Below are 24003 nucleotides of genomic sequence, written 5' to 3'. Positions count from 1 at the left end.
AACCAATCAGATGGTCTCAATTCTAAACTAATTTGCATAAGGGCTTTATTTGTTCTCCATAACTTACTGAGGTCTTTCCTAACCCTAGTTTAATTGAACGCCTGCAGTACCAGCCACAAATAGTTGATAACAAGAGCATTCTTGACCAATTGTCTTGCTGGTTGAAGACTAATGCATGATAGTCCCAGCAAAAGTTGTAAAATAGAAAACTGTTGACTGACAGTATATAAACCAATCAGAATGGCTTATTTTGAATGACAGTTGCATCAACCAATCATATGATCTCAATTCTGAACCAATTTGCATAAGGGCTTTATTTGCTCTTCATAACTTACTGAGGTCCTTCCTCACCCTAGTCTAATTGAACACCTGCAGAACCAGCCACAGATAGTTGATAACAAGAGCATTCTTGACCAATTGTCTTGCTGGTTGAAGACTAATGCATGATAGTCCAAGCAAACGTTGTAAAATAGAAAACTGTTGACTGACAGTATATAAACCAATCAGAATGGCTTATTTTGAATGACAGTTGCATCAACCAATCAGATGATCTCAATTCTGAACTAATTTGCATAAGGGCTTTATTTGCTCTCCATAACTTACTGAGGTCCTTCCTAACCCTAGTTTAATTGAAAACCTACAAAACCAGCCACAGATAGTTGATAACAAGAGCATTCTTGACCAAATGTCTTGCTGGTTGAAGACTAATGCATGATAGTCCCAGCAAAAGTTGTAAAATAGAGAACTGTTGACTGACAGTACATAAACCAATCAGAATGGCTTATTTTGAATGACAATTGCATCAACCAATCAGATGGTCTTAATTCTAAACTAATTTGCATAAGGGCTTTATTTGCTCTCCATAACTTACTGAGGTCCTTCCTAACCCTAGTTTAATTGAAAACCTATAAAACCAGCCACATATAGTTGATAACAAGAGCATTCTTGACCAATTGTCTTGCTGGTTGAGGACTAATGCATGATAGTCCCAGCAAAAGTTGTAAAATAGAGAACTGTTGACTGACAGTACATAAACCAATCAGAATGGCTTATTTTGAATGACAATTGCATCAACCAATCAGATGGTCTCAATTCTAAACTAATTTGCATAAGGGCTTTATTTGTTCTCCATAACTTACTGAGGTCTTTCCTAACCCTAGTTTAATTGAACGCCTGCAGTACCAGCCACAAATAGTTGATAACAAGAGCATTCTTGACCAATTGTCTTGCTGGTTGAAGACTAATGCATGATAGTCCCAGCAAAAGTTGTAAAATAGAAAACTGTTGACTGACAGTATATAAACCAATCAGAATGGCTTATTTTGAATGACAGTTGCATCAACCAATCAGATGATCTCAATTCTGAACTAATTTGCATAAGAACTTTATTTGCTCTCCATAACTTACTGAGGTCCTTCCTAACCCTAGTTTAATTGAAAACCTACAAAACCAGTCACAGATAGTTGATAACAAGAGCATTCTTGACCAATTGTCTTGGTGGTTGAAGACTAATGCATGATAGTCCCAGCAAAAGTTGTAAAATAGAAAACTGTTGACTGACAGTATATAAACCAATCAGAATGGCTTATTTTGAATGACAGTTGCATCAACCAATCAGATGATCTCAATTCTGAACTAATTTGCATAAGGGCTTTATTTGCTCTCCATAACTTACTGAGGTCCTTCCTAACCCTAGTTTAATTGAAAACCTACAAAACCAGCCACAGATAGTTGATAACAAGAGCATTCTTGACCAAATGTCTTGCTGGTTGAAGACTAATGCATGATAGTCCCAGCAAAAGTTGTAAAATAGAGAACTGTTGACTGACAGTACATAAACCAATCAGAATGGCTTATTTTGAATGACAATTGCATCAACCAATCAGATGGTCTTAATTCTAAACTAATTTGCATAAGGGCTTTATTTGCTCTCCATAACTTACTGAGGTCCTTCCTAACCCTAGTTTAATTGAAAACCTACAAAACCAGCCACAGATAGTTGATAACAAGAGCATTCTTGACCAATTGTCTTGCTGGTTGAAGGCTATTGCGTGATGGTGCCAGCAAAAGTTGTAAAATAGAAAACTGTTGACTACATTCTTGACCAATTGTCTTGCTGGTTGAAGACTATTGCATGATGGTCCCAGCAAAAGTTATAAAATAGAAAACTGTTGACTGACAGCAGATAAACCAATCAGAATGGCTTATTTTGAATGACAATTGCATCAACCAATCAGATGGTCTCAATTCTAAACTAATTTGCATAAGGGCTTTATTTGCTCTCCATAACTTACTGAGGTCTTTCCTAACCCTAGTTTAATTGAAAACCTACAAAACCAGCCACAGATAGTTGATAACAAGAGCATTCTGGTTGAAGACTAATGCATGATAGTCCCAGCAAAAGTTGTAAAATAGAAAACTGTTGACTGACAGTACATAAACCAATCAGAATGGTGTATTTTGAATGACAATTGCATCAACCAATCAGATGGTCTCAATTCTAAACCAATTTGCATAAGGGCTTTATTTGCTCTCCATAACTTACTGAGGTTCTTCCTAACCCTAGTTTAATTGAAAACCAATAAAACCAGCCACAGATAGTTGATAACAAGAGCATTCTTGACCAATTGTCTTGCTGGTTGAAGGCGATTGCGTGATGGTCCCAGCAAAAGTTATAAAATAGAAAACTGTTGACTGACAGCACATAAACCAATCAGAATGGCTTATTTTGAATGACAGTTGCATCAACCAATCATATGATCTCAATTCTGAACTAATTTGCATAAGGGCTTTATTTGCTCTCCATAACTTACGGAGGTCTTTCCTAACCCTAGTTTAATTGAACACCTGCAGAACCAGCCACAGATAGTTGATAACAAGAGCATTCTTAACCAATTGTCTTGCTGGTTGAAGACTAATGCATGATAGTCCCAGCAAAAGTTGTAAAATAGAAAACTGTTGACTGACAGTATATAAACCAATCAGAATGGCTTATTTTGAATGACAGTTGCATCAACCAATCAGATGATCTCAATTCTGAACTAATTTGCATAAGGGCTTTATTTGCTCTCCATAACTTACTGAGGTCCTTCCTAACCCTAGTTTAATTGAAAACCTACAAAACCAGCCACAGATAGTTGATAACAAGAGCTTTCTTGACCAATTGTCTTGCTGGTTGAAGACTAATGCATGATAGTCCCAGCAAAAGTTGTAAAATAGAGAACTGTTGACTGACAGTACATAAACCAATCAGAATGGCTTATTTTGAATGACAGTTGCATCAACCAATCAGATGGTCTCAATTCTGAACTAATTTGCATAAGGGCTTTATTTGCTCTTTATAACTTACTGAGGTCCTTCCTCACCCTATTCTAATTGAACACCTGCAGAACCAGCCACAGATAGTTGATAACAAGAGCATTCTTGACCAATTGTCTTGCTGGTTGAAGACTAATGCATGATAGTCCCAGCAAAAGTTGTAAAATAGAAAACTGTTGACGGACAGTATATAAACCAATCAGAATGGCTTATTTTGAATGACAGTTGCATCAACCAATCAGATGGTCTCAATTCTAAACTAATTTGCATAAGGGCTTTATTTGCTCTCCATAACTTACTGAGGTCTTTCCTAACCCTAGTTTAATTGAACACCTGCAGAACCAGCCACAGATAGTTGATAACAAGAGCATTCTTGACCAAATGTCTTGCTGGTTAAAGACTAATGCATGATAGTCCCAGCAAAAGTTGTAAAATAGAGAACTGTTGACTGACAGTACATAAACCAATCAGAATGGCTTATTTTGAATGACAATTGCATCAACCAATCAGATGGTCTCAATTCTAAACTAATTTGCATAAGGGCTTTATTTGCTCTCCATAACTTACTGAGGTCCTTCCTAACCCTAGTTTAATTGAAAACCTACAAAACCAGCCACAGATAGTTGATAACAAGAGCATTCTTGACCAATTGTCTTGCTGGTTGAAGACCAATGCATGATAGTCCCAGCAAAAGTTGTAAAATAGAAAACTGTTGACTGACAGTACATAAACCAATCAGAATGGTGTATTTTGAATGACAATTGCATCAACCAATCAGATGGTCTCAATTCTAAACCAATTTGCATAAGGGCTTTATTTGCTCTCCATAACTTACTGAGGTTCTTCCTAACTCTAGTTTAATTGAAAACCAATAAAACCAGCCACAGATAGTTGATAACAAGAGCATTCTTGACCAATTGTCTTGCTGGTTGAAGGCTATTGCGTGATGGCCCCAGCAAAAGTTATAAAATAGAAAACTGTTGACTGACAGCACATAAACCAATCAGAATGGCTTATTTTGAATGACAGTTGCATCAACCAATCATATGATCTCAATTCTGAACTAATTTGCATAAGGGCTTTATTTGCTCTTCATAACTTACTGAGGTCCTTCCTCACCCTAGTCTAATAGAACACCTGCAGAACCAGCCACAGATAGTTGATAACAAGAGCATTCTTGACCAATTGTCTTGCTGGTTGAAGACCAATGCATGATAGTCCCAGCAAAAGTTGTAAAATAGAAAACTGTTGACTGACAGTACATAAACCAATCAGAATGGTGTATTTTGAATGACAATTGCATCAACCAATCAGATGGTCTCAATTCTAAACTAATTTGCATAGGGGCTTTATTTGCTCTTCATAACTTACTGAGGTCCTTCCTAACCCTAGTTTAATTGAAAACCTATAAAACCAGCCACAGATAGTTGATAACAAGAGCATTCTTGACCAATTGTCTTGCTGGTTGAAGGCTATTGCGTGATGGTGCCAGCAAAAGTTGTAAAATAGAAAACTGTTGACTACATTCTTGACCAATTGTCTTGCTGGTTGAAGACTATTGCATGATGGTCCCAGCAAAAGTTATAAAATAGAAAACTGTTGACTGACAGCACATAAACCAATCAGAATGGCTTATTTTGAATGACAATTGCATCAACCAATCAGATGGTCTCAATTCTAAACTAATTTGCATAAGGGCTTTATTTGCTCTCCATAACTTACTGAGGTCTTTCCTAACCCTAGTTTAATTGAAAACCTACCAAACCAGCCACAGATAGTTGATAACAAGAGCATTCTTGACCAATTGTCTTGCTGGTTGAAGACTAATGCATAATAGTCCCAGCAAAAGTTGTAAAATAGAAAACTGTTGACTGACAGTACATAAACCAATCAGAATGGCTTATTTTGAATGACAGTTGCATCAACCAATCATATGATCTCAATTCTGAACCAATTTGCATAAGGGCTTTATTTGCTCTTCATAACTTACTGAGGTCCTTCCTCACCCTAGTCTAATTGAACACCTGCAGAACCAGCCACAGATAGTTGATAACAACAGCATTCTTGACCAATTGTCTTGCTGGTTGAAGACTAATGCATGATAGTCCCAGCAAAAGTTGTAAAATAGAAAACTGTTGACTGACAGTATATAAACCAATCAGAATGGCTTATTTTGAATGACAGTTGCATCAACCAATCAGATGATCTCAATTCTGAACTAATTTGCATAAGGGCTTTATTTGCTCTCCATAACTTACTGAGGTCCTTCCTAACCCTAGTTTAATTGAAAACCTACAAAACCAGCCACAGATAGTTGATAACAAGAGCATTCTTGACCAAATGTCTTGCTGGTTGAAGACTAATGCATGATAGTCCCAGCAAAAGTTGTAAAATAGAGAACTGTTGACTGACAGGACATAAACCAATCAGAATGGCTTATTTTGAATGACAATTGCATCAACCAATCAGATGGTCTTAATTCTAAACTAATTTTTATAAGGGCTTTATTTGCTCTCCATAACTTACTGAGGTCCTTCCTAACCCTAGTTTAATTGAAAACCTACAAAACCAGCCACAGATAGTTGATAACAAGAGCATTCTTGACCAATTGTCTTGCTGGTTGAAGACTAATGCATGATAGTCCCAGCAAAAGTTGTAAAATAGAGAACTGTTGACTGACAGTACATAAACCAATCAGAATGGTGTATTTTGAATGACAATTGCATCAACCAATCAGATGGTCTCAATTCTAAAGTAATTTGCATAAGGGCTTTATTTGCTCTCCATAACTTACTGAGGTCCTTCCTAACCCTAGTTTAATTGAAAACCTATAAAACCAGCCACAGATAGTTGATAACAAGAGCATTCTTGACCAATTGTCTTGCTGGTTGAAGACTAATGCATGATAGTCCCAGCAAAAGTTGTAAAATAGAGAACTGTTGTCTGACAGTACATAAACCAATCAGAATGGCTTATTTTGAATGACAATTGCATCAACCAAACAGATGGTCTCAATTCTAAACTAATTTGCATAGGGGCTTTATTTGCTCTCCATAACTTACTGAGGTCTTTCCTAACCCTAGTTTAATTGAACACCTGCAGAACCAGCCACAGATAGTTGATAACAAGGGCATTCTTGACCAATTGTCTTGCTGGTTGAAGACTAATGCATGATAGTCCCAGCAAAAGTCGTAAAATAGAAAACTGTTGACTGACAGTATATAAACCAATCAGAATGGCTTATTTTGAATGACAGTTGCATCAACCAATCAGATGATCTCAATTCTGAACTAATTTGCATAAGGGCTTTATTTGCTCTCCATAACTTACTGAGGTCCTTCCTAACCCTAGTTTAATTAAAAACCTACAAAACCAGCCACAGATAGTTGATAACAAGAGCATTCTTGACCAAATGTCTTGCTGGTTGAAGACTAATGCATGATAGTCCCAGCAAAAGTTGTAAAATAGAGAACTGTTGACTGACAGTACATAAACCAATCAGAATGGCGTATTTTGAATGACAATTGCATCAACCAATCAGATGGTCTTAATTCTAAACTAATTTGCATAAGGGCTTTATTTGCTCTCCATAACTTACTGAGGTCCTTCCTAACCCTAGTTTAATTGAAAACCTACAAAACCAGCCACAGATAGTTGATAACAAGAGCATTCTTGACCAATTGTCTTGCTGGTTGAAGGCTATTGCGTGATGGTACCAGCAAAAGTTGTAAAATAGAAAACTGTTGACTACATTCTTGACCAATTGTCTTGCTGGTTGAAGACTATTGCATGATGGTCCCAGCAAAAGTTATAAAATAGAAAACTGTTGACTGACAGCACATAAACCAATCAGAATGGCTTATTTTGAATGACAATTGCATCAACCAATCAGATGGTCTCAATTCTAAACTAATTTGCATAAGGGCTTTATTTGCTCTCCATAACTTACTGAGGTCTTTCCTAACCCTAGTTTAATTGAAAACCTACAAAACAAGCCACAGATAGTTGATAACAAGAGCATTCTTGACCAATTGTCTTGCTGGTTGAAGACTAATGCATGATAGTCCCAGCAAAAGTTGTAAAATAGAAAACTGGTGACTGACAGTACATAAACCAATCAGAATGGCTTATTTTGAATGACAATTGCATCAACCAATTAGATGGTCTTAATTCTAAACTAATTTGCATAAGGGCTTTATTTGCTCTCCATAACTTACTGAGGTCCTTCCTAACCCTAGTTTAATTGAAAACCTATAAAACCAGCCACAGATAGTTGATAACAAGAGCATTCTTGACCAATTGTCTTGCTGGTTGAAGGCTATTGCGTGATGGTGCCAGCAAAAGTTGTAAAATAGAAAACTGTTGACTACATTCTTGACCAATTGTCTTGCTGGTTGAAGACTATTGCATGATGGTCCCAGCAAAAGTTATAAAATAGAAAACTGTTGACTGACAGCACATAAACCAATCAGAATGGCTTATTTTGAATGACAATTGCATCAACCAATCAGATGGTCTCAATTCTAAACTAATTTGAATAAGGGCTTTATTTGCTCTCCATAACTTACTAAGGTCTTTCCTAAACCTAGTTTAATTGAAAACCTACAAAACAAGCCACAGATAGTTGATAACAAGAGCATTCTTGACCAATTGTCTTGCTGGTTGAAGACTAATGCATGATAGTCCCAGCAAAAGTTGTAAAATAGAAAACTGTTGACTGACAGTACATAAACCAATCAGAATGGCTTATTTTGAATGACAGTTGCATCAACCAATCATATGATCTCAATTCTGAACTAATTTGCATAAGGGCTTTATTTGCTCTTCATAACTTACTGAGGTCCTTCCTCACCCTATTCTAATTGAACACCTGCAGAACCAGCCACAGATAGTTGATAACAAGAGCATTCTTGACCAATTGTCTTGCTGGTTGAAGACTAATGCTTGATAGTCCCAGCAAAAGTTGTAAAATAGAAAACTGTTGACTGACAGTATATAAACCAATCAGAATGGCTTATTTTCAATGACAGTTGCATCAACCAATCAGATGATCTCAATTCTGAACTAATTTGCATAAGGTCTTTATTTGCTCTCCATAACTTACTGAGGTCCTTCCTAACCCTAGTTTAATTGAAAACCTACAAAACCAGCCACAGATAGTTGATAACAAGAGCATTCTTGACCAATTGTCTTGCTGGTTGAAGACTAATGCTTGATAGTCCCAGCAAAAGTTGTAAAATAGAGAACTGTTGACTGACAGTACATAAACCAATCAGAATGGCTTATTTTGAATGACAGTTGCATCAACCAATCAGATGTTCTCAATTCTGAACTAATTTGCATAAGGGATTTATTTGCTCTATATAACTTACTGAGGTCCTTCCTCACCCTATTCTAATTGAACACCTGCAGAACCAGCCACAGATAGTTGATAACAAGAACATTATTGACCAATTGTCTTGCTGGTTGAAGACTATTGCATGATGGTCCCAGCAAACGTTGTAAAATAGGAAACTGTTGACTGATGGTACATAAACCAATCAGAATGGCTTATTTTGAATGACAGTTGCATCAACCAATCAGATGGTCTCAATTCTGAACTAATTTGCATAATGGCTTTATTTGCTCTTCATAACTTCCTGAGGTCCTTCCTCACCCTAGTCTAATTGAACACCTGCAGAACCAGCCACAGATAGTTGATAACAAGAGCATTCTTGACCAATTTTCTTGCTGGTTGAAGACTAATGCATGATAGTCCCAGCAAAAGTTGTAAAATAGAAAACTGTTGACTGACAGTATATAAACCAATCAGAATGGCTTATTTTGAATGACAGTTGCATCAACCAATCAGATGATCTCAATTCTGAACTAATTTACATAATGGCTTTATTTGCTCTTCATAACTTACTGAGGTCCTTCCTCACCCTAGTCTAATTGAACACCTGCAGAACCAGCCACAGATAGTTGATAACAAGAACATTCTTGACCAATTGTCTTGCTGGTTAAAGGCTATTGCGTGATGGTGCCAGCAAAATTTGTAAAATAGAAAACTGTTGACTACATTCTTGACCAATTGTCTTGCTGGTTGAAGACTATTGCATGATGGTCCCAGCAAAAGTTATAAAATAGAAAACTGTTGACTGACAGCACATAAAACAATCAGAATGGCTTATTTTGAATGACAATTGCATCAACCAATCAGATGGTCTCAATTCTGAATTTATTTGCATAAGGGCTTTATTTGCTCTCCATAACTTACTGAGGTCCTTCATAACCCTAGTTTAATTGAAAACCTACAAAACCAGCCACAGATAGTTGATAACAAGAGCATTCTTTACCAATTGTCTTGCTGGTTGAAGACTAATGCATGATAGTCCCAGCAAAAGTTGTGAAATAAAGAACTGTTGACTGACAGTACATAAACCAATCAGAATGTCTTATTTTGAATGACAATTGCATCAACCAATCAGATGGTCTCAATTCTAAACTAATTTGCATAAGGGCTTTATTTGCTCTCCATAACTTACTGAGGTCCTTCCTAACCCTAGTTTAATTGAAAACCTACAAAACCAGCCACAGATAGTTGATAACAAGAGCATTCTTGACCAATTGTCTTGCTGGTTGAAGACTAATGCATGATAGTCCCAGCAAAAGTTGTAAAATAGAGAACTGTTGACTGACAGTACATAAACCAATCAGAATGGTGTATTTTGAATGACAATTGCATCAACCAATCAGATGGTCTCAATTCTAAAGTAATTTGCATAAGGGCTTTATTTGCTCTCCATAACTTACTGAGGTCCTTCCTAACCCTAGTTTAATTGAAAACCTATAAAACCAGCCACAGATAGTTGATAACAAGAGCATTCTTGACCAATTGTCTTGCTGGTTGAAGACTAATGCATGATAGTCCCAGCAAAAGTTGTAAAATAGAGAACTGTTGTCTGACAGTACATAAACCAATCAGAATGGCTTATTTTGAATGACAATTGCATCAACCAATCAGATGGTCTCAATTCTAAACTAATTTGCATAGGGGCTTTATTTGCTCTCCATAACTTACTGAGGTCTTTCCTAACCCTAGTTTAATTGAACACCTGCAGAACCAGCCACAGATAGTTGATAACAAGGGCATTCTTGACCAATTGTCTTGCTGGTTGAAGACTAATGCATGATAGTCCCAGCAAAAGTCGTAAAATAGAAAACTGTTGACTGACAGTATATAAACCAATCAGAATGGCTTATTTTGAATGACAGTTGCATCAACCAATCAGATGATCTCAATTCTGAACTAATTTGCATAAGGGCTTTATTTGCTCTCCATAACTTACTGAGGTCCTTCCTAACCCTAGTTTAATTAAAAACCTACAAAACCAGCCACAGATAGTTGATAACAAGAGCATTCTTGACCAAATGTCTTGCTGGTTGAAGACTAATGCATGATAGTCCCAGCAAAAGTTATAAAATAGAAAACTGTTGACTGACAGCACATAAACCAATCAGAATGGCTTATTTTGAATGACAATTGCATCAACCAATCAGATGGTCTCAATTCTAAACTAATTTGCATAAGGGCTTTATTTGCTCTCCATAACTTACTGAGGTCCTTCCTAACCCTAGTTTAATTGAAAACCTATAAAACCAGCCACAGATAGTTGATAACAAGAGCATTCTTGACCAATTGTCTTGCTGGTTGAAGGCTATTGCGTGATGGTGCCAGCAAAAGTTGTAAAATAGAAAACTGTTGACTACATTCTTGACCAATTGTCTTGCTGGTTGAAGACTATTGCATGATGGTCCCAGCAAAAGTTATAAAATAGAAAACTGTTGACTGACAGCACATAAACCAATCAGAATGGCTTATTTTGAATGACAATTGCATCAACCAATCAGATGGTCTCAATTCTGAATTTATTTGCATAAGGGCTTTATTTGCTCTCCATAACTTACTGAGGTCCTTCATAACCCTAGTTTAATTGAAAACCTACAAAACCAGCCACAGATAGTTGATAACAAGAGCATTCTTTACCAATTGTCTTGCTGGTTGAAGACTAATGCATGATAGTCCCAGCAAAAGTTGTGAAATAAAGAACTGTTGACTGACAGTACATAAACCAATCAGAATGTCTTATTTTGAATGACAATTGCATCAACCAATCAGATGGTCTCAATTCTAAACTAATTTGCATAAGGGCTTTATTTGCTCTCCATAACTTACTGAGGTCCTTCCTAACCCTAGTTTAATTGAAAACCTACAAAACCAGCCACAGATAGTTGATAACAAGAGCATTCTTGACCAATTGTCTTGCTGGTTGAAGACTAATGCATGATAGTCCCAGCAAAAGTTGTAAAATAGAGAACTGTTGACTGACAGTACATAAACCAATCAGAATGGTGTATTTTGAATGACAATTGCATCAACCAATCAGATGGTCTCAATTCTAAAGTAATTTGCATAAGGGCTTTATTTGCTCTCCATAACTTACTGAGGTCCTTCCTAACCCTAGTTTAATTGAAAACTTATAAAACCAGCCACAGATAGTTGATAACAAGAGCATTCTTGACCAATTGTCTTGCTGGTTGAAGACTAATGCATGATAGTCCCAGCAAAAGTTGTAAAATAGAGAACTGTTGTCTGACAGTACATAAACCAATCAGAATGGCTTATTTTGAATGACAATTGCATCAACCAATCAGATGGTCTTAATTCTAAACTAATTTGCATAAGGGCTTTATTTGCTCTCCATAACTTACTGAGGTCCTTCCTAACCCTAGTTTAATTGAAAACCTACAAAACCAGCCACAGATAGTTGATAACAAGAGCATTCTTGACCAATTGTCTTGCTGGTTGAAGGCTATTGCGTGATGGTACCAGCAAAAGTTGTAAAATAGAAAACTGTTGACTACATTCTTGACCAATTGTCTTGCTGGTTGAAGACTAATGCATGATGGTCCCAGCAAAAGTTATAAAATAGAAAACTGTTGACTGACAGCACATAAACCAATCAGAATGGCTTATTTTGAATGACAATTGCATCAACCAATCAGATGGTCTCAATTCTAAACTAATTTGCATAAGGGCTTTATTTGCTCTCCATAACTTACTGAGGTCCTTCCTAACCCTAGTTTAATTGAAAACCTATAAAACCAGCCACAGATAGTTGATAACAAGAGCATTCTTGACCAATTGTCTTGCTGGTTGAAGGCTATTGCGTGATGGTGCCAGCAAAAGTTGTAAAATAGAAAACTGTTGACTACATTCTTGACCAATTGTCTTGCTGGTTGAAGACTATTGCATGATGGTCCCAGCAAAAGTTATAAAATAGAAAACTGTTGACTGACAGCACATAAACCAATCAGAATGGCTTATTTTGAATGACAATTGCATCAACCAATCAGATGGTCTCAATTCTGAATTTATTTGCATAAGGGCTTTATTTGCTCTCCATAACTTACTGAGGTCCTTCATAACCCTAGTTTAATTGAAAACCTACAAAACCAGCCACAGATAGTTGATAACAAGAGCATTCTTTACCAATTGTCTTGCTGGTTGAAGACTAATGCATGATAGTCCCAGCAAAAGTTGTGAAATAAAGAACTGTTGACTGACAGTACATAAACCAATCAGAATGTCTTATTTTGAATGACAATTGCATCAACCAATCAGATGGTCTCAATTCTAAACTAATTTGCATAAGGGCTTTATTTGCTCTCCATAACTTACTGAGGTCCTTCCTAACCCTAGTTTAATTGAAAACCTACAAAACCAGCCACAGATAGTTGATAACAAGAGCATTCTTGACCAATTGTCTTGCTGGTTGAAGACTAATGCATGATAGTCCCAGCAAAAGTTGTAAAATAGAGAACTGTTGACTGACAGTACATAAACCAATCAGAATGGTGTATTTTGAATGACAATTGCATCAACCAATCAGATGGTCTCAATTCTAAAGTAATTTGCATAAGGGCTTTATTTGCTCTCCATAACTTACTGAGGTCCTTCCTAACCCTAGTTTAATTGAAAACTTATAAAACCAGCCACAGATAGTTGATAACAAGAGCATTCTTGACCAATTGTCTTGCTGGTTGAAGACTAATGCATGATAGTCCCAGCAAAAGTTGTAAAATAGAGAACTGTTGTCTGACAGTACATAAACCAATCAGAATGGCTTATTTTGAATGACAATTGCATAAACCAATCAGATGGTCTTAATTCTAAACTAATTTGCATAAGGGCTTTATTTGCTCTCCATAACTTACTGAGGTCCTTCCTAACCCTAGTTTAATTGAAAACCTACAAAACCAGCCACAGATAGTTGATAACAAGAGCATTCTTGACCAATTGTCTTGCTGGTTGAAGGCTATTGCGTGATGGTACCAGCAAAAGTTGTAAAATAGAAAACTGTTGACTACATTCTTGACCAATTGTCTTGCTGGTTGAAGACTAATGCATGATGGTCCCAGCAAAAGTTATAAAATAGAAAACTGTTGACTGACAGCACATAAACCAATCAGAATGGCTTATTTTGAATGACAATTGCATCAACCAATCAGATGGTCTCAATTCTAAACTAATTTGCATAAGGGCTTTATTTGCTCTCCATAACTTACTGAGGTCTTTCCTAACCCTAGTTTAATTGAAAACCTACAAAACAAGCCACAGATAGTTGATAACAAGAGCATTCTTGACCAATTGTCTTGCTGGTTGAAGACTAATGCATGATAGTCCCAGCAAAAGTTGTAAAATAGAAAACTGTTGACTGACAGTACATAAACCAATCAGAATGGCTTATTTTGAATGACAATTGCATCAACCAATCAGATGGTCTTAATTCTAAACTAATTTGCATAAGGGCTTTATTTGCTCTCCATAACTTACTGAGGTCCTTCCTAACCCTAGTTTAATTGAAAACCTATAAAACCAGCCACAGATAGTTGATAACAAGAGCATTCTTGACCAATTGTCTTGCTGGTTGAAGGCTATTGCGTGATGGTGCCAGCAAAAGTTGTAAAATAGAAAAGTGTTGACTACATTCTTGACCAATTGTCTTGCTGGTTGAAGACTATTGCATGATGGTCCCAGCAAAAGTTATAAAATAGAAAACTGTTGACTGACAGCACATAAACCAATCAGAATGGCTTATTTTGAATGACAATTGCATCAACCAATCAGATGGTCTCAATTCTAAACTAATTTGAATAAGGGCTTTATTTGCTCTCCATAACTTACTAAGGTCTTTCCTAAACCTAGTTTAATTGAAAACCTACAAAACAAGCCACAGATAGTTGATAACAAGAGCATTCTTGACCAATTGTCTTGCTGGTTGAAGACTAATGCATGATAGTCCCAGCAAAAGTTGTAAAATAGAAAACTGTTGACTGACAGTACATAAACCAATCAGAATGGCTTATTTTGAATGACAGTTGCATCAACCAATCATATGATCTCAATTCTGAACTAATTTGCATAAGGGCTTTATTTGCTCTTCATAACTTACTGAGGTCCTTCCTCACCCTATTCTAATTGAACACCTGCAGAACCAGCCACAGATAGTTGATAACAAGAGCATTCTTGACCAATTGTCTTGCTGGTTGAAGACTAATGCTTGATAGTCCCAGCAAAAGTTGTAAAATAGAAAACTGTTGACTGACAGTATATAAACCAATCAGAATGGCTTATTTTCAATGACAGTTGCATCAACCAATCAGATGATCTCAATTCTGAACTAATTTGCATAAGGTCTTTATTTGCTCTCCATAACTTACTGAGGTCCTTCCTAACCCTAGTTTAATTGAAAACCTACAAAACCAGCCACAGATAGTTGATAACAAGAGCATTCTTGACCAATTGTCTTGCTGGTTGAAGACTAATGCTTGATAGTCCCAGCAAAAGTTGTAAAATAGAGAACTGTTGACTGACAGTATATAAACCAATCAGAATGGCTTATTTTGAATGACAGTTGCATCAACCAATCAGATGTTCTCAATTCTGAACTAATTTGCATAAGGGATTTATTTGCTCTATATAACTTACTGAGGTCCTTCCTCACCCTATTCTAATTGAACACCTGCAGAACCAGCCACAGATAGTTGATAACAAGAACATTATTGACCAATTGTCTTGCTGGTTGAAGACTATTGCATGATGGTCCCAGCAAACGTTGTAAAATAGGAAACTGTTGACTGATGGTACATAAACCAATCAGAATGGCTTATTTTGAATGACAGTTGCATCAACCAATCAGATGGTCTCAATTCTGAACTAATTTGCATAATGGCTTTATTTGCTCTTCATAACTTCCTGAGGTCCTTCCTCACCCTAGTCTAATTGAACACCTGCAGAACCAGCCACAGATAGTTGATAACAAGAGCATTCTTGACCAATTTTCTTGCTGGTTGAAGACTAATGCATGATAGTCCCAGCAAAAGTTGTAAAATAGAAAACTGTTGACTGACAGTATATAAACCAATCAGAATGGCTTATTTTGAATGACAGTTGCATCAACCAATCAGATGATCTCAATTCTGAACTAATTTACATAATGGCTTTATTTGCTCTTCATAACTTACTGAGGTCCTTCCTCACCCTAGTCTAATTGAACACCTGCAGAACCAGCCACAGATAGTTGATAACAAGAACATTCTTGACCAATTGTCTTGCTGGTTAAAGGCTATTGCGTGATGGTGCCAGCAAAATTTGTAAAATAGAAAACTGTTGACTACATTCTTGACCAAATGTCTGGCTGGTTGAAGACTATTGCATGATGGTCCCAGCAAAAGTTATAAAATAGAAAACTGTTGACTGACAGCACATAAACCAATCAGAATGGCTTATTTTGAATGACAATTGCATCAACCAATCAGATGGTCTCAATTCTGAATTTATTTGCATAAGGGCTTTATTTGCTCTCCATAACTTACTGAGGTCCTTCAAAACCCTAGTTTAATTGAAAACCTACAAAACCAGCCACAGATAGTTGATAACAAGAGCATTCTTTACCAATTGTCTTGCTGGTTGAAGACTAATGCATGATAGTCCCAGCAAAAGTTGTGAAATAAAGAACTGTTGACTGACAGTACATAAACCAATCAGAATGTCTTATTTTGAATGACAATTGCATCAACCAATCAGATGGTCTCAATTCTAAACTAATTTGCATAAGGGCTTTATTTGCTCTCCATAACTTACTGAGGTCCTTCCTAACCCTAGTTTAATTGAAAACCTACAAAACCAGCCACAGATAGTTGATAACAAGAGCATTCTTGACAAATTGTCTTGCTGGTTGAAGACTAATGCATGATAGTCCCAGCAAAAGTTGTAAAATAGAGAACTGTTGACTGACAGTACATAAACCAATCAGAATGGTGTATTTTGAATGACAATTGCATCAACCAATCAGATGGTCTCAATTCTCAACTAATTTGCATAAGGGCTTTATTTGCTCTCCATAACTTACTGAGGTCTTTCCTAACCCTAGTTTAATTGAAAACCTACAAAACCAGCCACAGATAGTTGATAACAAGAGCATTCTTGACCAATTGTCTTGCTGGTTGAAGACTAATGCATGATAGTCCCAGCAAAAGTTGTAAAATAGAAAACTGTTGACTGACAGTACATAAACCAATCAGAATGGCTTATTTTGAATGACAGTTGCATCAACCAATCATATGATCTCAATTCTGAACTAATTTGCATAAGGGCTTTATTTGCTCTCCATAACTTACTGAGGTCTTTCCTAACCCTAGTTTAATTGAATACCTGCAGAACAAGCCACAGATAGTTGATAACAAGAGCATTCTTGACCAATTGTCTTGCTGGTTGAAGACTAATGCATGATAGTCCCAGCAAAAGTTGTTAAATAGAAAACTGTTGACTGACAGTATATAAACCAATCAGAATGGCTTATTTTGAATGACAGTTGCATCAACCAATCAGATGATCTCAATTCTGAACTAATTTGCATAAGGGCTTTATTTGCTCTCCATAACTTACTGAAGTCCTTCCTAACCCTAGTTTAATTGAAAACCTACAAAACCAGCCACAGATAGTTGATAACAAGAGCATTCTTGACCAATTGTCTTGCTGGTTGAAGACTAATGCATGATAGTCCCAGCAAAAGTTGTAAAATAGAGAACTGTTGACTGACAGTACATAAACCAATCAGAATGGCTTATTTTGAATGACAGTTGCATCAACCAATCAGATGGTCTCAATTCTGAACTAATTTGCATAAGGGCTTTATTTGCTCTTTATAACTTACTGAGGTCCTTCCTCACCCTATTCTAATTGAACACCTGCAGAACCAGCCACAGATAGTTGATAACAAGAACATTATTGACCAATTGTCTTGCTGGTTGAAGACTATTGCATGATGGTCCCAGCAAACGTTGTAAAATAGGAAACTGTTGACTGATGGTACATAAACCAATCAGAATTGCTTATTTTGAATGACATTTGCATCATCCAATCAGATGGTCTCAATTCTGAACTAATTTGCATAATGGCTTTATTTGCTCTTCATAACTTACTGAGGTCCTTCCTCACCCTAGTCTAATTGAACACCTGCAGAACCAGCCACAGATAGTTGATAACAAGAGCATTCTTGACCAATTGTCTTGCTGGTTGAAGACTAATGCATGATAGTCCCAGCAAAAGTTGTAAAATAGAAAACTGTTGACTGACAGTATATAAACCAATCAGAATGGCTTATTTTGAATGGCAGTTGCATCAACCAATCAGATGATCTTAATTCTGAAATAATTTGCATAAGGGCTTTATTTGCTCTCCATAACTTACTGAGGTCCTTCCTAACCCTAGTTTAATTGAAAACCTACAAAAACAGCCACAGATAGTTGATAACAAGAGCATTCTTGACCAAATGTCTTGCTGGTTGAAGACTAATGCATGATGGTCCCAGCAAAAGTTATAAAATAGAAAACTGTTGACTGACAGCACATAAACCAATCAGAATGGCTTATTTTGAATGACAATTGCATCAACCAATCAGATGGTCTCAATTCTAAACTAATTTGCATAAGGGCTTTATTTGCTCTCCATAACTTACTGAGGTCTTTCCTAACCCTAGTTTAATTGAAAACCTACAAAACAAGCCACAGATAGTTGATAACAAGAGCATTCTTGACCAATTGTCTTGCTGGTTGAAGACTAATGCATGATAGTCCCAGCAAAAGTTGTAAAATAGAAAACTGTTGACTGACAGTACATAAACCAATCAGAATGGCTTATTTTGAATGACAATTGCATCAACCAATCAGATGGTCTTAATTCTAAACTAATTTGCATAAGGGCTTTATTTGCTCTCCATAACTTACTGAGGTCCTTCCTAACCCTAGTTTAATTGAAAACCTATAAAACCAGCCACAGATAGTTGATAACAAGAGCATTCTTGACCAATTGTCTTGCTGGTTGAAGGCTATTGCGTGATGGTGCCAGCAAAAGTTGTAAAATAGAAAACTGTTGACTACATTCTTGACCAATTGTCTTGCTGGTTGAAGACTATTGCATGATGGTCCCAGCAAAAGTTATAAAATAGAAAACTGTTGACTGACAGCACATAAACCAATCAGAATGGCTTATTTTGAATGACAATTGCATCAACCAATCAGATGGTCTCAATTCTAAACTAATTTGAATAAGGGCTTTATTTGCTCTCCATAACTTACTAATGTCTTTCCTAAACCTAGTTTAATTGAAAACCTACAAAACAAGCCACAGATAGTTGATAACAAGAGCATTCTTGACCAATTGTCTTGCTGGTTGAAGACTAATGCATGATAGTCCCAGCAAAAGTTGTAAAATAGAAAACTGTTGACTGACAGTACATAAACCAATCAGAATGGCTTATTTTGAATGACAGTTGCATCAACCAATCATATGATCTCAATTCTGAACTAATTTGCATAAGGGCTTTATTTGCTCTTCATAACTTACTGAGGTCCTTCCTCACCCTATTCTAATTGAACACCTGCAGAACCAGCCACAGATAGTTGATAACAAGAGCATTCTTGACCAATTGTCTTGCTGGTTGAAGACTAATGCTTGATAGTCCCAGCAAAAGTTGTAAAATAGAAAACTGTTGACTGACAGTATATAAACCAATCAGAATGGCTTATTTTCAATGACAGTTGCATCAACCAATCAGATGATCTCAATTCTGAACTAATTTGCATAAGGTCTTTATTTGCTCTCCATAACTTACTGAGGTCCTTCCTAACCCTAGTTTAATTGAAAACCTACAAAACCAGCCACAGATAGTTGATAACAAGAGCATTCTTGACCAATTGTCTTGCTGGTTGAAGACTAATGCTTGATAGTCCCAGCAAAAGTTGTAAAATAGAGAACTGTTGACTGACAGTACATAAACCAATCAGAATGGCTTATTTTGAATGACAGTTGCATCAACCAATCAGATGTTCTCAATTCTGAACTAATTTGCATAAGGGATTTATTTGCTCTATATAACTTACTGAGGTTCTTCCTCACCCTATTCTAATTGAACACCTGCAGAACCAGCCACAGATAGTTGATAACAAGAACATTATTGACCAATTGTCTTGCTGGTTGAAGACTATTGCATGATGGTCCCAGCAAACGTTGTAAAATAGGAAACTGTTGACTGATGGTACATAAACCAATCAGAATGGCTTATTTTGAATGACAGTTGCATCAACCAATCAGATGGTCTCAATTCTGAACTAATTTGCATAATGGCTTTATTTGCTCTTCATAACTTCCTGAGGTCCTTCCTCACCCTAGTCTAATTGAACACCTGCAGAACCAGCCACAGATAGTTGATAACAAGAGCATTCTTGACCAATTTTCTTGCTGGTTGAAGACTAATGCATGATAGTCCCAGCAAAAGTTGTAAAATAGAAAACTGTTGACTGACAGTATATAAACCAATCAGAATGGCTTATTTTGAATGACAGTTGCATCAACCAATCAGATGATCTCAATTCTGAACTAATTTACATAATGGCTTTATTTGCTCTTCATAACTTACTGAGGTCCTTCCTCACCCTAGTCTAATTGAACACCTGCAGAACCAGCCACAGATAGTTGATAACAAGAACATTCTTGACCAATTGTCTTGCTGGTTAAAGGCTATTGCGTGATGGTGCCAGCAAAATTTGTAAAATAGAAAACTGTTGACTACATTCTTGACCAATTGTCTTGCTGGTTGAAGACTATTGCATGATGGTCCCAGCAAAAGTTATAAAATAGAAAACTGTTGACTGACAGCACATAAACCAATCAGAATGGCTTATTTTGAATGACAATTGCATCAACCAATCAGATGGTCTCAATTCTGAATTTATTTGCATAAGGGCTTTATTTGCTCTCCATAACTTACTGAGGTCCTTCATAACCCTAGTTTAATTGAAAACCTACAAAACCAGCCACAGATAGTTGATAACAAGAGCATTCTTTACCAATTGTCTTGCTGGTTGAAGACTAATGCATGATAGTCCCAGCAAAAGTTGTGAAATAAAGAACTGTTGACTGACAGTACATAAACCAATCAGAATGTCTTATTTTGAATGACAATTGCATCAACCAATCAGATGGTCTCAATTCTAAACTAATTTGCATAAGGGCTTTATTTGCTCTCCATAACTTACTGAGGTCCTTCCTAACCCTAGTTTAATTGAAAACATACAAAACCAGCCACAGATAGTTGATAACAAGAGCATTCTTGACAAATTGTCTTGCTGGTTGAAGACTAATGCATGATAGTCCCAGCAAAAGTTGTAAAATAGAGAACTGTTGACTGACAGTACATAAACCAATCAGAATGGTGTATTTTGAATGACAATTGCATCAACCAATCAGATGGTCTCAATTCTCAACTAATTTGCATAAGGGCTTTATTTGCTCTCCATAACTTACTGAGGTCTGTCCTAACCCTAGTTTAATTGAAAACCTACAAAACCAGCCACAGATAGTTGATAACAAGAGCATTCTTGACCAATTGTCTTGCTGGTTGAAGACTAATGCATGATAGTCCCAGCAAAAGTTGTAAAATAGAAAACTGTTGACTGACAGTACATAAACCAATCAGAATGGCTTATTTTGAATGACAGTTGCATCAACCAATCATATGATCTCAATTCTGAACTAATTTGCATAAGGGCTTTATTTGCTCTCCATAACTTACTGAGGTCTTTCCTAACCCTAGTTTAATTGAATACCTGCAGAACAAGCCACAGATAGTTGATAACAAGAGCATTCTTGACCAATTGTCTTGCTGGTTGAAGACTAATGCATGATAGTCCCAGCAAAAGTTGTTAAATAGAAAACTGTTGACTGACAGTATATAAACCAATCAGAATGGCTTATTTTGAATGACAGTTGCATCAACCAATCAGATGATCTCAATTCTGAACTAATTTGCATAAGGGCTTTATTTGCTCTCCATAACTTACTGAAGTCCTTCCTAACCCTAGTTTAATTGAAAACCTACAAAACCAGCCACAGATAGTTGATAACAAGAGCATTCTTGACCAATTGTCTTGCTGGTTGAAGACTAATGCATGATAGTCCCAGCAAAAGTTGTAAAATAGAGAACTGTTGACTGACAGTACATAAACCAATCAGAATGGCTTATTTTGAATGACAGTTGCATCAACCAATCAGATGGTCTCAATTCTGAACTAATTTGCATAAGGGCTTTATTTGCTCTTTATAACTTACTGAGGTCCTTCCTCACCCTATTCTAATTGAACACCTGCAGAACCAGCCACAGATAGTTGATAACAAGAACATTATTGACCAATTGTCTTGCTGGTTGAAGACTATTGCATGATGGTCCCAGCAAACGTTGTAAAATAGGAAACTGTTGACTGATGGTACATAAACCAATCAGAGTTGCTTATTTTGAATGACATTTGCATCATCCAATCAGATGGTCTCAATTCTGAACTAATTTGCATAATGGCTTTATTTGCTCTTCATAACTTACTGAGGTCCTTCCTCACCCTAGTCTAATTGAACACCTGCAGAACCAGCCACAGATAGTTGATAACAAGAGCATTCTTGACCAATTGTCTTGCTGGTTGAAGACTAATGCATGATAGTCCCAGCAAAAGTTGTAAAATAGAAAACTGTTGACTGACAGTATATAAACCAATCAGAATGGCTTATTTTGAATGGCAGTTGCATCAACCAATCAGATGATCTTAATTCTGAAATAATTTGCATAAGGGCTTTATTTGCTCTCCATAACTTACTGAGGTCCTTCCTAACCCTAGTTTAATTGAAAACCTACAAAAACAGCCACAGATAGTTGATAACAAGAGCATTCTTGACCAAATGTCTTGCTGGTTGAAGACTAATGCATGATAGTCCCAGCAAAAGTTGTAAAATAGAGAACTGTTGACTGACAGTACATAAACCAATCAGAATGGCTTATTTTGAATGACAATTGCATCAACCAATCAGATGGTCTTAATTCTAAACTAATTTGCATAAGGGCTTTATTTGCTCTCCATAACTTACTGAGGTCCTTCCTAACCCTAGTTTAATTGAAAACCTACAAAACCAGCCACAGATAGTTGATAACATGAGCATTCTTGACCAATTGTCTTGCTGGTTGAAGACTAATGCATGATAGTCCCAGCAAAAGTTGTAAAATAGAGAACTGTTGACTGACAGTACATAAACCAATCAGAATGGTGTATTTTGAATGACAATTGCATCAACCAATCAGATGGTCTTAATTCTAAACTAATTTGCATAAGGGCTTTATTTGCTCTCCATAACTTACTGAGGTCCTTCCTAACCCTAGTTTAATTGAAAACCTACAAAACCAGCCACAGATAGTTGATAACAAGAGCATTCTTGACCAATTGTCTTGCTGGTTGAAGACTAATGCATGATAGTCCCAGCAAAAGTTGTAAAATAGAGAACTGTTGACTGACAGTACATAAACCAATCAGAATGGTGTATTTTGAATGACAATTGCATCAACCAATCAGATGGTCTCAATTCTAAAGTAATTTGCATAAGGGCTTTATTTGCTCTCCATAACTTACTGAGGTCTTTCCTAACCCTAGTTTAATTGAAAACCTATAAAACTAGCCACAGATAGTTGATAACAAGAGCATTCTTGACCAATTGTCTTGCTGGTTGAAGACTAATGCATGATAGTCCCAGCAAAAGTTGTAAAATAGAGAACTGTTGACTGACAGTACATAAACCAATCAGAATGGCTTATTTTGAATGACAATTGCATCAACCAATCAGATGGTCTCAATTCTAAACTAATTTGCATAGGGGCTTTATTTGCTCTCCATAACTTACTGAGGTCTTTCCTAACCCTAGTTTAATTGAACACCTGCAGAACCAGCCACAGATAGTTGATAACAAGGGCATTCTTGACCAATTGTCTTGCTGGTTGAAGACTAATGCATGATAGTCCCAGCAAAAGTTGTAAAATAGAAAACTGTTGACTGACAGTATATAAACCAATCAGAATGGCTTATTTTGAATGACAGTTGCATCAACCAATCAGATGATCTCAATTCTGAACTAATTTGCATAAGGGCTTTTTTTGCTCTCCATAACTTACTGAGGTCCTTCCTAACCCTAGTTTAATTAAAAACCTACAAAACCAGCCACAGATAGTTGATAACAAGAGCATTCTTGACCAAATGTCTTGCTGG

The sequence above is a fragment of the Crinia signifera genome, chromosome 1 (genome assembly GCF_055691185.1).
Source record: "Crinia signifera chromosome 1, ASM5569118v1, whole genome shotgun sequence".
In the NCBI taxonomy this organism is placed as follows: Eukaryota; Metazoa; Chordata; class Amphibia; order Anura; family Myobatrachidae; genus Crinia; species Crinia signifera.
The sequence above is the reverse complement of the archived record's forward strand: the minus strand, read 5'-3'. Positions refer to the sequence as shown.